The sequence below is a fragment of the Adiantum capillus-veneris genome, chromosome 17, assembly GCF_014529385.1.
Source record: "Adiantum capillus-veneris isolate H3 chromosome 17, ASM1452938v2, whole genome shotgun sequence".
Lineage (NCBI taxonomy): Eukaryota > Viridiplantae > Streptophyta > Polypodiopsida > Polypodiales > Pteridaceae > Adiantum > Adiantum capillus-veneris.
The window spans coordinates 56,969,152-56,981,395 of record NC_140947.1 but is presented as its reverse complement, the minus strand read 5'-3'; positions in this window follow the sequence as shown (position 1 = coordinate 56,981,395).

Sequence of the window (12,244 nt, the reverse complement as noted above, 5' to 3'; positions counted from 1 at the left end):
GTAGATTTTTTATTCTTGATTCTCAATTGTGGATTTCGTCAATTGTCGCTTTGTCGACTACTGATTGTAAAACCAATGTTTATTCTCTCTCCCCTCTCTCTTTAGTGCCAGTGTGAGATCCCTCTCTCTCTCTCTCTCTCTCTCTCTCTCTCTCTCTCTCTCTCTCTCTCACTCACACACACACACACACACACACATACATACACAATGCGTGTAGGACATCCATAACAAATGGTTGCTCCTATCATTGAATTGTCAAGCTCAATGTACTTCATTAATGCAATGCAAATGTGAAAAGCCTTTGTGCAATGAGCCAACACCTTGGGGAATGGCACGTCGACTTTGTCTCTTATATTCACACTCATGGAGAGAATGGGTCTCTCTCTCTCTCTCTCTCTCTCTCTCTCTCTCTCTCTCTCTCTCTCACACACACACACACACACACACACGAATACATGCATCTAGCTTTTGAACTTCGAACATCGAAGTCAAAGATCATTTACGACATAGAAGATCCATTGAGCAACACATCAAGAAAATTTCTTTATGGCCTTCAAAATGTAAAGGAAAGCCACTCTTCAAATGATTTTCAAAAATACAAGTAATTACTGGTCACTCTTGAAATTGAGGGCTTAAATTAAATGACCTTCCAAAAACTATAAGCTTTAAGTATTATAAATTTAGTCTGAGTACTAACTTTTTGACTTTCCAATGCCAAGACTCCCTTAAGTCTTTTCATTTTCTACGATCCTAGTACTTATAAGTCCTTCACTTTTGCATTTTTAATTAAATATTTTTTAAAAGTTCTTGTTGCAATGAAGCAGCAGAATGTGACACATGGAGGGTCTCTTCTTCTTTGAAAATCTTAAGCTGCTTCATATATAGTACTAGTATGTGACCTGCGCGTTGCTGCGGCTAAGAAGAAGGTATACCATACTCATGGCAATCTTGCTCTCCTCTATTCCACAATGACATGTAAATGCATATGATTAACTTTGATACATGCATCTTACATCAACTATTGCTCTAGCTACTTATTCTATGGCAAGGTCTTACAATTCATACATTGTAGCTACTCTTCACATATTAATTGAACAGAGTGTAAATTTTATTTTTTGTTTAGCATTCTATAATTTTTCTAGGGCAAGATGTAGCAACTCATGAAATGTATCTACTCTCCTCCTACCCTCCACATGCTTGCTTGATCGACCAAGATACAGTCATCGTTTGTGGAAGCCTCCTTGGGAGACAATCATGGCTAAAGACACTCGACACCCCCCCTCCCACCCTTTTGTGCTACTTCCCACTTTTCTTTACTTTCTCCTACATTGGCTTACGCTTCATATAGCTCTACAGTGGATAGTAGGTAGTACCATGAGTAATTTCTTGGTATCTTTTCTTGTGTTTGATGAGCCTCCACCAAGAAAATGTTGGAGTAGGAGCTTCATCACCAGAAAAAGTAAAAACATAGGGCATGGACATATATGCAATAGACAACAAAAGCAAAGCTAACAGTTGGCATTGATTCTACATCGGCTCAAACTCTTAGGCAAGTGACACATTAGAGGGAGAGGAATGAAAGAGTGTAGGAGAAACACGATAGGTAGGAGAAAGAGGGTGCAATCGGTGGCCACACGAGCTGCATAATAATAACAATGGGTCTGGGGCTCTTGGAGACACTTTAGTAATGGCTAAAATATTGTGCATGTGATGCATCTCTTGTAGTGGGTGCAACAAAGGTTCGGCAAGAGCAAGTACATCATTTTTTATGCGAATTGATTGTCGATAATAGTAGAGACAACATAGATAGATGTGTCACTCCTTCATAGACACAAGCTTGGAAGTTAATGAATATCCTGATTTCCAGGCAAGAAGCTTGTCACGAACCTGTTATGCTCTTGGAGTACACCGTGCTTGGCAGACATTTCAATCAACGCATTGTCCATCACAATAACATACTTACTTACCCATGACTAATAACGTCACCAATGTTTGCTGCCCACATTAGCGTTTTGCATAATACGATGTCTTCAAGATGCAAGAAGCGGCATTCAAAGTTGGAGAGTATCCCCCACTTCACACGCATGTTGACCAAGCAATCATGAAGTTATTGTCCAATCGCCCTTGACTATAAATCTCATCATAAGTTTGTTTGCCCATGTCAACATTTTTTGCTTTAGCTACATGCCTTCAAAAAACACCCACAATCATCACATTTGGAGAAAATTTTGGTTTTGCATTCGTTGAAAACAACCGATAGATGTTGGTGATTGCATTGGAGAACATGCCTAGCCTAGCTCTAATTGTTGAAAACAACCTAGAGCTTTCTCGTCGTACGACACCACAATTGCCATGCATGTTGAGCACAACAATTCCAAACAATATTTTGCTTTCCAAGCACTTGCAATGAACCATCTCATCATTAATCTGTTTGCGAATTGCAATATCAACTACTTGCATAATGTCCTATGCCTTGAGGATGCAAGCATAGGTGACTGCGTCTAAAGAGTAACATTTAATCGATCTATATTGGCTTAAACAACCCACTACTTGCTTGCTAGTCCTTTCTCTTTTTGGCATATCCTCAAACCATTGCATTCCAATAGACCAAGGAAGCTCAAAAGGATCTCATTGTGCTGTCAACAATATACCACATTTAACATACATGACAACCACAACATTGCTAAAGATATCATCATGAATTTCTTTATGTACACAGCCATCGCCCCACGATTTCAAGGTGCAAAATAGTTGAGAGAATCTGGAGATTGACAACCTAGTGCTTCCTTGCCCTGCCCATACTGAGCATACCCTACAATAATTGTACCAAGAAACAACATCCTTACATATCCGACAATCACTGCATTCCAAGGATTAGGAGCACACCACAATTGACATGCATGTCAAGCAAGAAAAATTCGAGCAAGATTTTTTCTTTCCAAGACCTGCGATCAACAATCTTATCATGAAGCTATTTACAATGCCAACTACCTTCATAATGTTCTATGAATTCAAGATGCAAGCATAGTGAGTGCATCTAAAGAGAAGTGTTCACTCTGTATTAGCTTAAACAACTCACTCCCTGCTTGCTAGTCCTATCCCTTTTAGGCATATCCAACAACCATTGCATTCCAATAGACGACATCTATGATAGGAAACCGGCAAAGAACTATTTGTGATTTCAATAGTATAACATATTTGAAATGCCTGATGACCACAACATTGCAAGAGCTGCTAGCTAAAAATCTCATCATGAATTTTTTGCAACAATGTACAAAGTCGTTGCCCCATGACTTCAAGATGCAAGCATAGAGAATTGCATCTAGTAAAAAATGTTTCCATATTACATTCTTGTATAATGCCCCATGCCTTTAAGATTCAAGCATAGGTGAATACATATGGAAAGAAACCCTCACTCCGCATTTGCTGTTGTAAGTAGCCCACCACTCCTTGGTCCTCCCTATGTTGGGCATATTCGACAATTGTTGCATTCAAAATCGTCGTGTGCGTTTAAAATTATACCACAATTGACCTACAGTTCAAGCAACAATTTCAAGCACAATATTATTTTCCCAAGAGCCTCTAACGAAAAATTCCATCATGAAGCCGTTTGCTTATGTCCATGGCACTTCCTAGACCTTCCTAGGCTGCCCTTTATTTGACAATTGCTGCATTCCAAAACCTTTTTGTTCATTTTGATACACATGCTAAGAAAAGAAATTCCAAGCACGATGTTTGGTATTCGATGAAACAATCTCATCATGAAGCTGCTTTTCAATATCCAAAATGTAGCCATGATGGTCAAAGATGGCATTTTCTGTCTGTCTCTCTTTGTGTAATGTCAAGATGTCCCCACTTGTTCACTTTTTGTTGCACCAACCCCTGTTGACTTCCCCCAGCTCACGGTGCATGATGACCCTTTCCCTCCTGCAACTTCCCCACTTTCTTTTTATTTGCAACCATGTCAGCTTCTTTGAATATGGCTTTGTGTAATAGAGTAAATAGATTTTGCATACAGATCAACCAACACATCGTCAAGCACATTATGTATCTCCAATAACCCCTCGTCCTGTCATGAATTCTCTCACCTACATGAATGTCTTCCATACATCCAAGCATAGATGAACACATTTGAAGACTCGGCCATCTTCAACTATCAATCTCAGTGAGAAATTGCAGCTAGAACCCAGCAAAACATAAAACCCAATGAGAGATTGCATCTTGAATGCAACAAATAAGGGCCTCTTCAGACCACAACACTATCTAGCACGTTGGTTTAATGACCTCGAGGCGATGGGATCGACGACTATTGTTTTTTTGTACAAACCTCGAGGACAGGCGGTTGAAAAAAAGTCAATGTGTTGACCCAATTCACCCACGCTAGAGACTCGAACCCATGACCTCACGCTTGGTAACCCAATGCTCTAACCAATGCCCACGTGGGATTGCTTGTCCCCAAAACCATTCCACTCCCTTATAAAGTGAACCCGTACAGGAGGAAGAGTAGACATGGACAACAAAAAAATTAAACATAGACAAATCAGACGGATTTGAGCTTCGCAAGAAACGTGCTTCACTTTAACCCCGTCGATCCCACCACTTGCACTTCATTTAAGATCCCGTGTCAAATAGTGCTAAGGCTCTTCAAATGCTCTCTCTCTCTCTCTCTCTCTCTCTCTCTCTCTCTCTCTCTCTCTCTCTCTCTCTCTCTCTCTCTCTCTCGTTCGAGGAAGAGAGCTCCCCGTAATAGCTATTTTTGCACTTCACCTGAGTAGGTGTAGCAATGTAGCATCTCCTCGTATTCTCACAAGTGCTCTGTTCCAGAAGAAATTTCGGAAAGCATGAGCGAAAGGGGGGCAAAAGGGCCTGTGCCAGAGGCAGTAATTGATGCCGCATGGCACATCCTCTGTAGTGAGTCTATAGTAGATTGAAGAAAGTGGAAAGAGAGTGCACCTCCGGCCGTCCACTGCTCTACCAGAGTGGCCAAGGTGACACGTCCCCCATGTGGCTACGCCCATTGCTCTACGTGGATGCAACCACTCTATTGGATATGCGATGATCGTGTCAGCTCAAACCCCAACAGGGAAAACCATGTAAGCCCTAAAATGGCGTTGCTGCAGGTACGCAGATCACGAACCCTAAAGGCAGCCTGTGCAGGTCTACCGACGAGTGGAGTAGCTAAGGCAGAGTGCTCAAGAGGAGGGTACCAGGATGAAGTTGCCGACTATGTGGGCAAGGAGGGGAGGACTCAGAGGAGAGAAGGACATACAATGTGCTCGAACTCCCCATACTTGAACGTCGCTGTTAACATGTGCACAGGAGGAGAAAATAACAACTCCAATGGAGGTGCCAAATAAAGGCCTGCTATGCACCACACCACACGACATCTTCCACAAAGTGCCCCGGCCTCTACTGCATAGCTATTGGAGAGAGGAAAACAGTTGGAGAAGGTGAAGGAACCCAACTTATCAGGATGGAGAGAGAGAGAGAGAGAGAGAGAGAGAGAGAGAGAGAGAGAGAGAGAGAGAGAGAGAGAGAGGAGAGGAAAACAGTTGGAGAAGGTGAAGGAACCCAACTTATCAGGATGGAGAGAGAGAGAGAGAGAGAAAGAGAGCGAACTAGCTAGCTGAGGCATGCACATAACCATGCCTGTTGAAATGAAGCTCGGAAATGCAGAACTTAGAAGACACCGTCTCACACACACACACACCCCCATGAGTCGTGACTCGTCCCCCTCTCCTCAATCGTATATCTCTCTCTCTAGATTCTCACAAATCACACCGACACACACACACACACACACAACCTAAGGACTTAGGACACTACTACAGTCGTCTCTCTCTCTCTCTCTCTCTCTCTCTCTACACACGGTGACACACCCATCTGCTAGGAGTCGACAATGGAGGTCACATGGCTACATGCTAGTGCACACTTTGATCTCTCTCTCTCTCTCTCTCTCTCTCTCTCTCTCTCTCTCTCTCTCACACACACACACACACACACACACACAACACAGCTTGCCAAGGTCGTGGTCCTTGGGCGGAGTTGACGTGGCTGCACTGGGCTACTGCAGGTTCTTGTAATTATAAAAAAATGGTGCCTTCAAAGACAATGTGCAACATTCTAGGCGCATGCAACGCCTCCTGTTACGCCTGCAACGATGCATTTACTCACCTCGACAGATGTGGCAGGCGAGCAACGAAGCAGGTGCAAAAAGTTGACGCCCTTGCAATTTGTGCAAACGTCAAAGGCTTTTTGAGTTTTTTTTTTTTGAAAAACCAACCAAAATGTCCACCCCTCCAACATGCGACACGTGGAGGGGTTCTTTGAGTTTGAAAATCTCAAGCTGCATTATAAAAGTATTATAAAAGTATAGATAGATAGATGTACTCCTTACTTTTCGCATAATGAAGCTCCAAATCTCCTTTCTAGAACTTGTATGTGTGAGGATAAGCAAGGGTCCACTTTCGCTTGCATTCTCAAGGACTTATGGAGGCATTTGTTTGGGACCTATTTTTGACCCATTTTGGTCTCATAGAAACACTTTTTATCCTTGTAGGAGTTTCCTTCATATTTCTAAAGGTTGCTTTCCTTTTGGCACCTTAGGTCTTGAAGCACGTTTTGAAACCACCTTGTAATGCGTGGGTCCAAAGTCGAGGGTACCCATTTCATGCAGCTCAAAGACAAATGTGACATATGCCTCTTGCTTAACTTGACAAGCTATGTGGGTGGCCTAACCTCTCTAGCTCACCGCATGTAAGTTGGCAAGTTATGTGGTGTCCCTATCGAGGGCAAGGCACCCACATCAAATGTCCATGTAATTTGTTGAGTTACGTGGCAATGTCACGAGAGCGTCTTGCGGCATCCATGTTAGGACAGCCACATAACTCAATGAGTTACATGGATAGCCGACATGGAGGCCATGAGGTGACCACGTAGACTTGCCACCATGTGTAACTTGAAGAGCTACGTGGATATTCAACGTGCATCGTGCTCCTCGTTAGGGCCATCATGTAGTTCGTCAAATTACATGAACGACTGACGTGTACACATGAAGGCAACCACGTAGACCCGCCACATAACTTGTCAAGTTACATGGAGGTTGCAAGGAAACCATGTGGTCGCAACATGCAACTTGGCGAGTTACATGGACAACAAACATGGTGCTAGGCGACGTTCATGTCAACCACGTAACTTGTTGAGTTACGTGGGAAGCCAACATGACACCAACACTCACGAGTTGTTGGGCAGGGGGCAACCTCGTGTTCGAAAGGTTGCTTGGTAACTTATCAAGTTACAAGGTACCCTTTGCATGTCCACAAATTTTTGTGTTTCTCTTTGAGTGAACTATGGAGGTCAAGGTTGCTGATGACTGACCATCCCCACAAAGGTCGAGGTCCCCATCTCCCACAAAGCTCGCCATTGCCATTGCAGTGGATCTGCGTGTTTTGTTTAGCCAAGCCAAGAGAATTTATAGAAGCCACATGGTGGATCTGCACTAAGGTAGGCGACCTAGTGCTCTCTCTCTCTCTCTCTCTCTCTCTCTCTCTCTCTCTCTCTCTCTCTCTCTCTCTCTGTCTCTCTCTCTCTCTCTCTCAATGTATTTTGGGTTCTCTCTAGCATGTGAGGGAGGGAGGGGACGACAAATGTATTTTGGGTTCTATCTAGCATGTGAGGGAGGGAGTTTGGGTTCTCTCTAGCATGTGAGGGAAGGAGGGGACGGAAAATGTATTTTGGGTTCTCTCTAGCATGTGAGGGAGGGAGGGGACGACAAAGAGAGAGAGAGACAGAGAGAGAGAGAGAGAGAGAGAGAGAGAGAAAACGAGAGGAAAAGAGCAAAATGAATTGAAATAAAATGAAGTGTACTGAGAAAAAAAAACTGAATCTTAATTTTTCAAAAAGTAGAGAGAGATGGAGCAAGAGAATAGTAGAGAGAGAGAGAGAGAGAGAGAGAGAGAGAGAGAGAGAATTACGAGAAAGAGAAAGGAATGGCCAGCTTTTTTACAAAGATTCCTTTGGGCAAGCGATGCTAAAGATGGGCAATCAACTACACAAAACAAAATTAATGTTGGTGGAGTACAAAGGTGATCACATCCTAGACAAAAGTGGTCAACTTTTACACAGTCATCACATCAAAGGGCGAGTCTTAGCATGGTACAAAATGCCGATGCTTGGACAAATGGCACAACCCAGTTTGAGACCCGTCCTCTTGCTTCCCTCGCCACGGCAGCAGGCTCATCTCGGTCTCGTGCCAGCCATGGAAGCTTGCTCCCTCTCTCGCATAGGCCATCGCATGGCAAGATTCTATCTCTCCTTGATCGCACAGAGAATGGCAGCATTCTCTCTCGCCGCCTCTCTGTCATCGTCCTATTGTCGGCGTTCCCGTCCACGCCCATGCGGTCTTTTGCCTTTGCAGGGGAATTTCAAAGGTTTACACTCAACCAAGATACATTCTCTCCGCCTTGCGCCACAGTGGCCACATAGATGGAATTTCTCTCTCTCTCTCTCTCTCTCTCTCTCTCTCTCTCTCTCTCTCTCTCTACGTGTCCTTCCTCTTTTCTAAAATTGAGCGTTTCGTAAGAAAACTGATTGTTTATCAATAAATACAAGATGATAAAACCAGAATTTGAGTTGGTTAATTAGCAAATCTTGAACAATCCAACCGAAATAGATACAAGGGTATTTTCGAATTTTTGAAATTCAGAATTGCCGGTTAGATTTTGAGCTTTCCTTCAAGAAACCAAGATACAAGTTTTAGTGCAATAACCGGCAAGAGCTTCAAACCGCGACCTAAAACCAAGATAATTTCAAGTTTGCCCTTATTTTTAGAGAAAATCTATTTTTCTAGCAGCGTCGTCGATTCTCCTCTAATGTGAGCAGCTCAAAAAAATCGGAAAAAAAGAAAACATTTTGGCACCGTCACGCATTCTTCCATGTGCACCATTGCCAAAGCTTGGCTTGTTCTTTTTATCACTTCAACCACTTTTTTTCTTGTTCACTCAAGTGGGAATCACTCAAGTGGGAATCTCGGTTGATTTTTTAGTATAAGACTTAATAAAGACGTTTTGGACACCTATTTTGGTAGCATTCACTTCAATTCTAGAGAAAATAGATCACAACAGAGTATTATTGCATTACCTAGGAATGCAAACGTGAAGCCCACTCACATAGATATTAGGTACCCCCACACGAGAGGGGGGTAATCTATAAGATCAAAGATTTTAACAAACCACCACAGGGAGGGGGGTAATCAAATATTTGGATGGAGTTACCTCCATCGCTTCATGCACACATGTAAAATGTTTGTTGTTGTAATTTGAAAAGGGAGGGGTAGGCTAACTGCACGTCTAAGAGGTGCAATTGAGCACCAAACTCAGTTTTGAACATTGGGATCTTCCCGTATCTTTGAAATTCACCCTCACACCTTTTTCAAAGCTTAAATGATTGCAATTTTTGCCTCAAAAGACTCACTTTCTATTATCTCTCTAGTCTCAATCTTTTCCTCTCATCCTTGGGAAAAGGTTAAGGTCAAATCCACAAGTTCTAAATGAATAAAAATATTAGAGGACTCACAAAAAATTACAACAACAAACATTTTACGTGTGTGCATAAAGTGATGGAAGTAACTCCAACCAAATATTTGATTATCCCCCTCTTTGTGGGGGCACCCTCTCTTTGAGGTGCAGTTGGCTCACCCCTCTCTGGTAAAAGTTAAATATCCTCATTGGGATTTTCTAAAAGTACATGGAAAACTGTGAACCTCTTTAGATTTTTCAACTCTATGACGTGGACACTCTTCCCCATGTGGAGCTTTCACTTCCGTCTCCTCCAAAACATGAAAGGAAATGAATGGTCTTTTTTAATTATTCTTCACCTTTATGACTTTACTTTTCCTTCCATAAGCGTGGCCTTTTCTTTCCTTCTTTTTTGTCATAGTGAAAAACTCTCTTCTCTCTCTCTCTTAAAACAGCTCACGTACAACTTTTTAAAGAGGGGGTAATTCCAACTGCAGCTTACAACAGGGAGCTAACGGATTACAGCTGACCCCCTCTCGTGTGGAGGCCCTCTTAGAGCATGAATTGGAACCCATTGACATGACACATGCATCCTAGGTGTTAAGTTTTTCATCACCCCACACCAATCAAGCATATGCATCAATTGATGGGATGCCTCTCTCCCTACCTTTGAGGCCGTTGTAAGTTGGGTGTGTACTTGTGTTTCAAAGTTCTTCTACTCTCCCAAAAAAAAAAAAAAGCATCATCAATTGAACCAAACATGCATTTGCCAGTGCATTCATACGAGAAAACGCATAATGAATTTCATAGTGCAAGCACACCCATAACATTTGAGAGGTCACAACATTTATCAAATTTGGTTTCTCCAATTAAGCTACAAACGGAAAATAGCGGCACATTACGGCATATGCTAGAAAGCCGTCATGTCACAAGCAAAACTGTATTGTCTATGCATTCAAACATGGTGTTGTTGAGCGGAGGTACCCGAGACCAACCCCTTGGATCGACCCTAGACCTAGCTACTTTGGGATTTTCCTTCAAGGTTGTCACAATTTAAAGTAAAGCCAACTTGGCATAGATCATCAAGGAGGCCAGGCTTATTTAGTGAACCCTCTCAAAAGGGGGGAGTTTTCCCAGATATACTCTGGACAGTGATCCCCAGGACAATCACATAGGCAAGACAAAGTCAATGTCAATAGCAAGCTGGAGCAGGCATCTAGGCTAGTTGTCATAGAAGCAGATGTGAGCCCCAACTTGCCCCCAAGCCTCTAGGCCAAGGAAACCCAATTTGAGTGGTACCTTACCACTTCATATGGCTATAAAAAACTTTTGATTGACGTTGAAGAACACATAGTTTAAATACCTAAGCTTGTACAAAATCGAGGACGGACATATTTTCCTACTAGTCTCAAATTATCAAAATCACATGCCCAAGAATCCAATGGTTTTCAAGTACACGCATGTGCCTAATCTGACATATGCATACTTGGATGTGGATATGAGTGAGACACACGTCGTCAGTGGAACTCAATTGAGCCAAACTTTCCAAAATTCCAAGAGTGTGGCATCACCCACCTCTTTAATGATTGCCCACTCCTAGTGTAGCAGGGCTGTAGTGTCATGAGCATAGGACATACAATTACGATTTGGACGGCAGTTTGCTTTGAGTTCACACTCAATGGACTTTTGCTTGCGTAGTGACACGTGGGCTGAGACAAGGAGTGGTGATCTAGGGGACACCGTGGCGAGCTCACCGCCACCACAGTTTAGAGATACGGGTAGCTTGATAGAGATATTTATTTTAGCCTTAGTTTTTTGGGGATACATGTATGTAGCTAATTTATCAGTTTAGAGTGAGTTTGGAGTCTGTCATTACACATCCACAATCTCCCTGCACAATTGGAGCCTCCACACCGCCTTTGTACCTGTGAGTTTTGGGGTTTGGAGATGAAAGTGTTGCCAACCAGAGTCGGTACTTGGTTTATGAGTTTAGTCAAGCTCCATTGGTTTGGAGTCTAGTGTTGTACTGTAACATTTTGAGTTAGTTTTGCTCTTGTCCAACAAGATTCATGTCTATGTTAGAGTGAGATTTTGTGCACACTGCACTGAGGAGCACCAACGGTAAAGAGCACGGCATACTTTCATGCTACACGTGCTCTCATTTTTGGCACACTCGATGGAACCTCAACCAAAGTCTTGCTTAGCTAAGCGTACATGGTGGAGGATCTATTTGTTTAGTCTCTCGCCTGGCCTAATCTTTGTTGGCTTGGCCTAGTCTGCTTGTCTAGGCTGGTCTGGTCTAATCCACCTCTGCCCTTGTCCAGTTTGGTCTAGCTGGTCTAGTCTCTTACCCGCTTCTAGTCTACGCATCTAGTAGGCTATGTCTAATTGGTTTGGCCTAGCGTGGTGGAGTCGGTTGGTCTAATTGGTTGGGTCTAGTTGGTTGATCTAGCTTGGCCGAGTTGAGTCATCTACACCAGTGAGTCTAGACTGTCCAAGTACTTCTAGAGTCCTCTTGCCCTGAGGTTGGGTCAGTGGTCTGTTGCTACTACTACATTCCCGTTCACATGATGTCTGTTTCAGGAGCCCGAGGGACCATCTCCCAGGTCCACCAATTACTTGGCATGAGGGACACATACAAGACAACATCAGTCTAAAGATCAACTAAGTCCTCTACAAAGTCCTCTATAGTACCACTACAAAAAACATCAGTCTTTCTTATCAAGTAG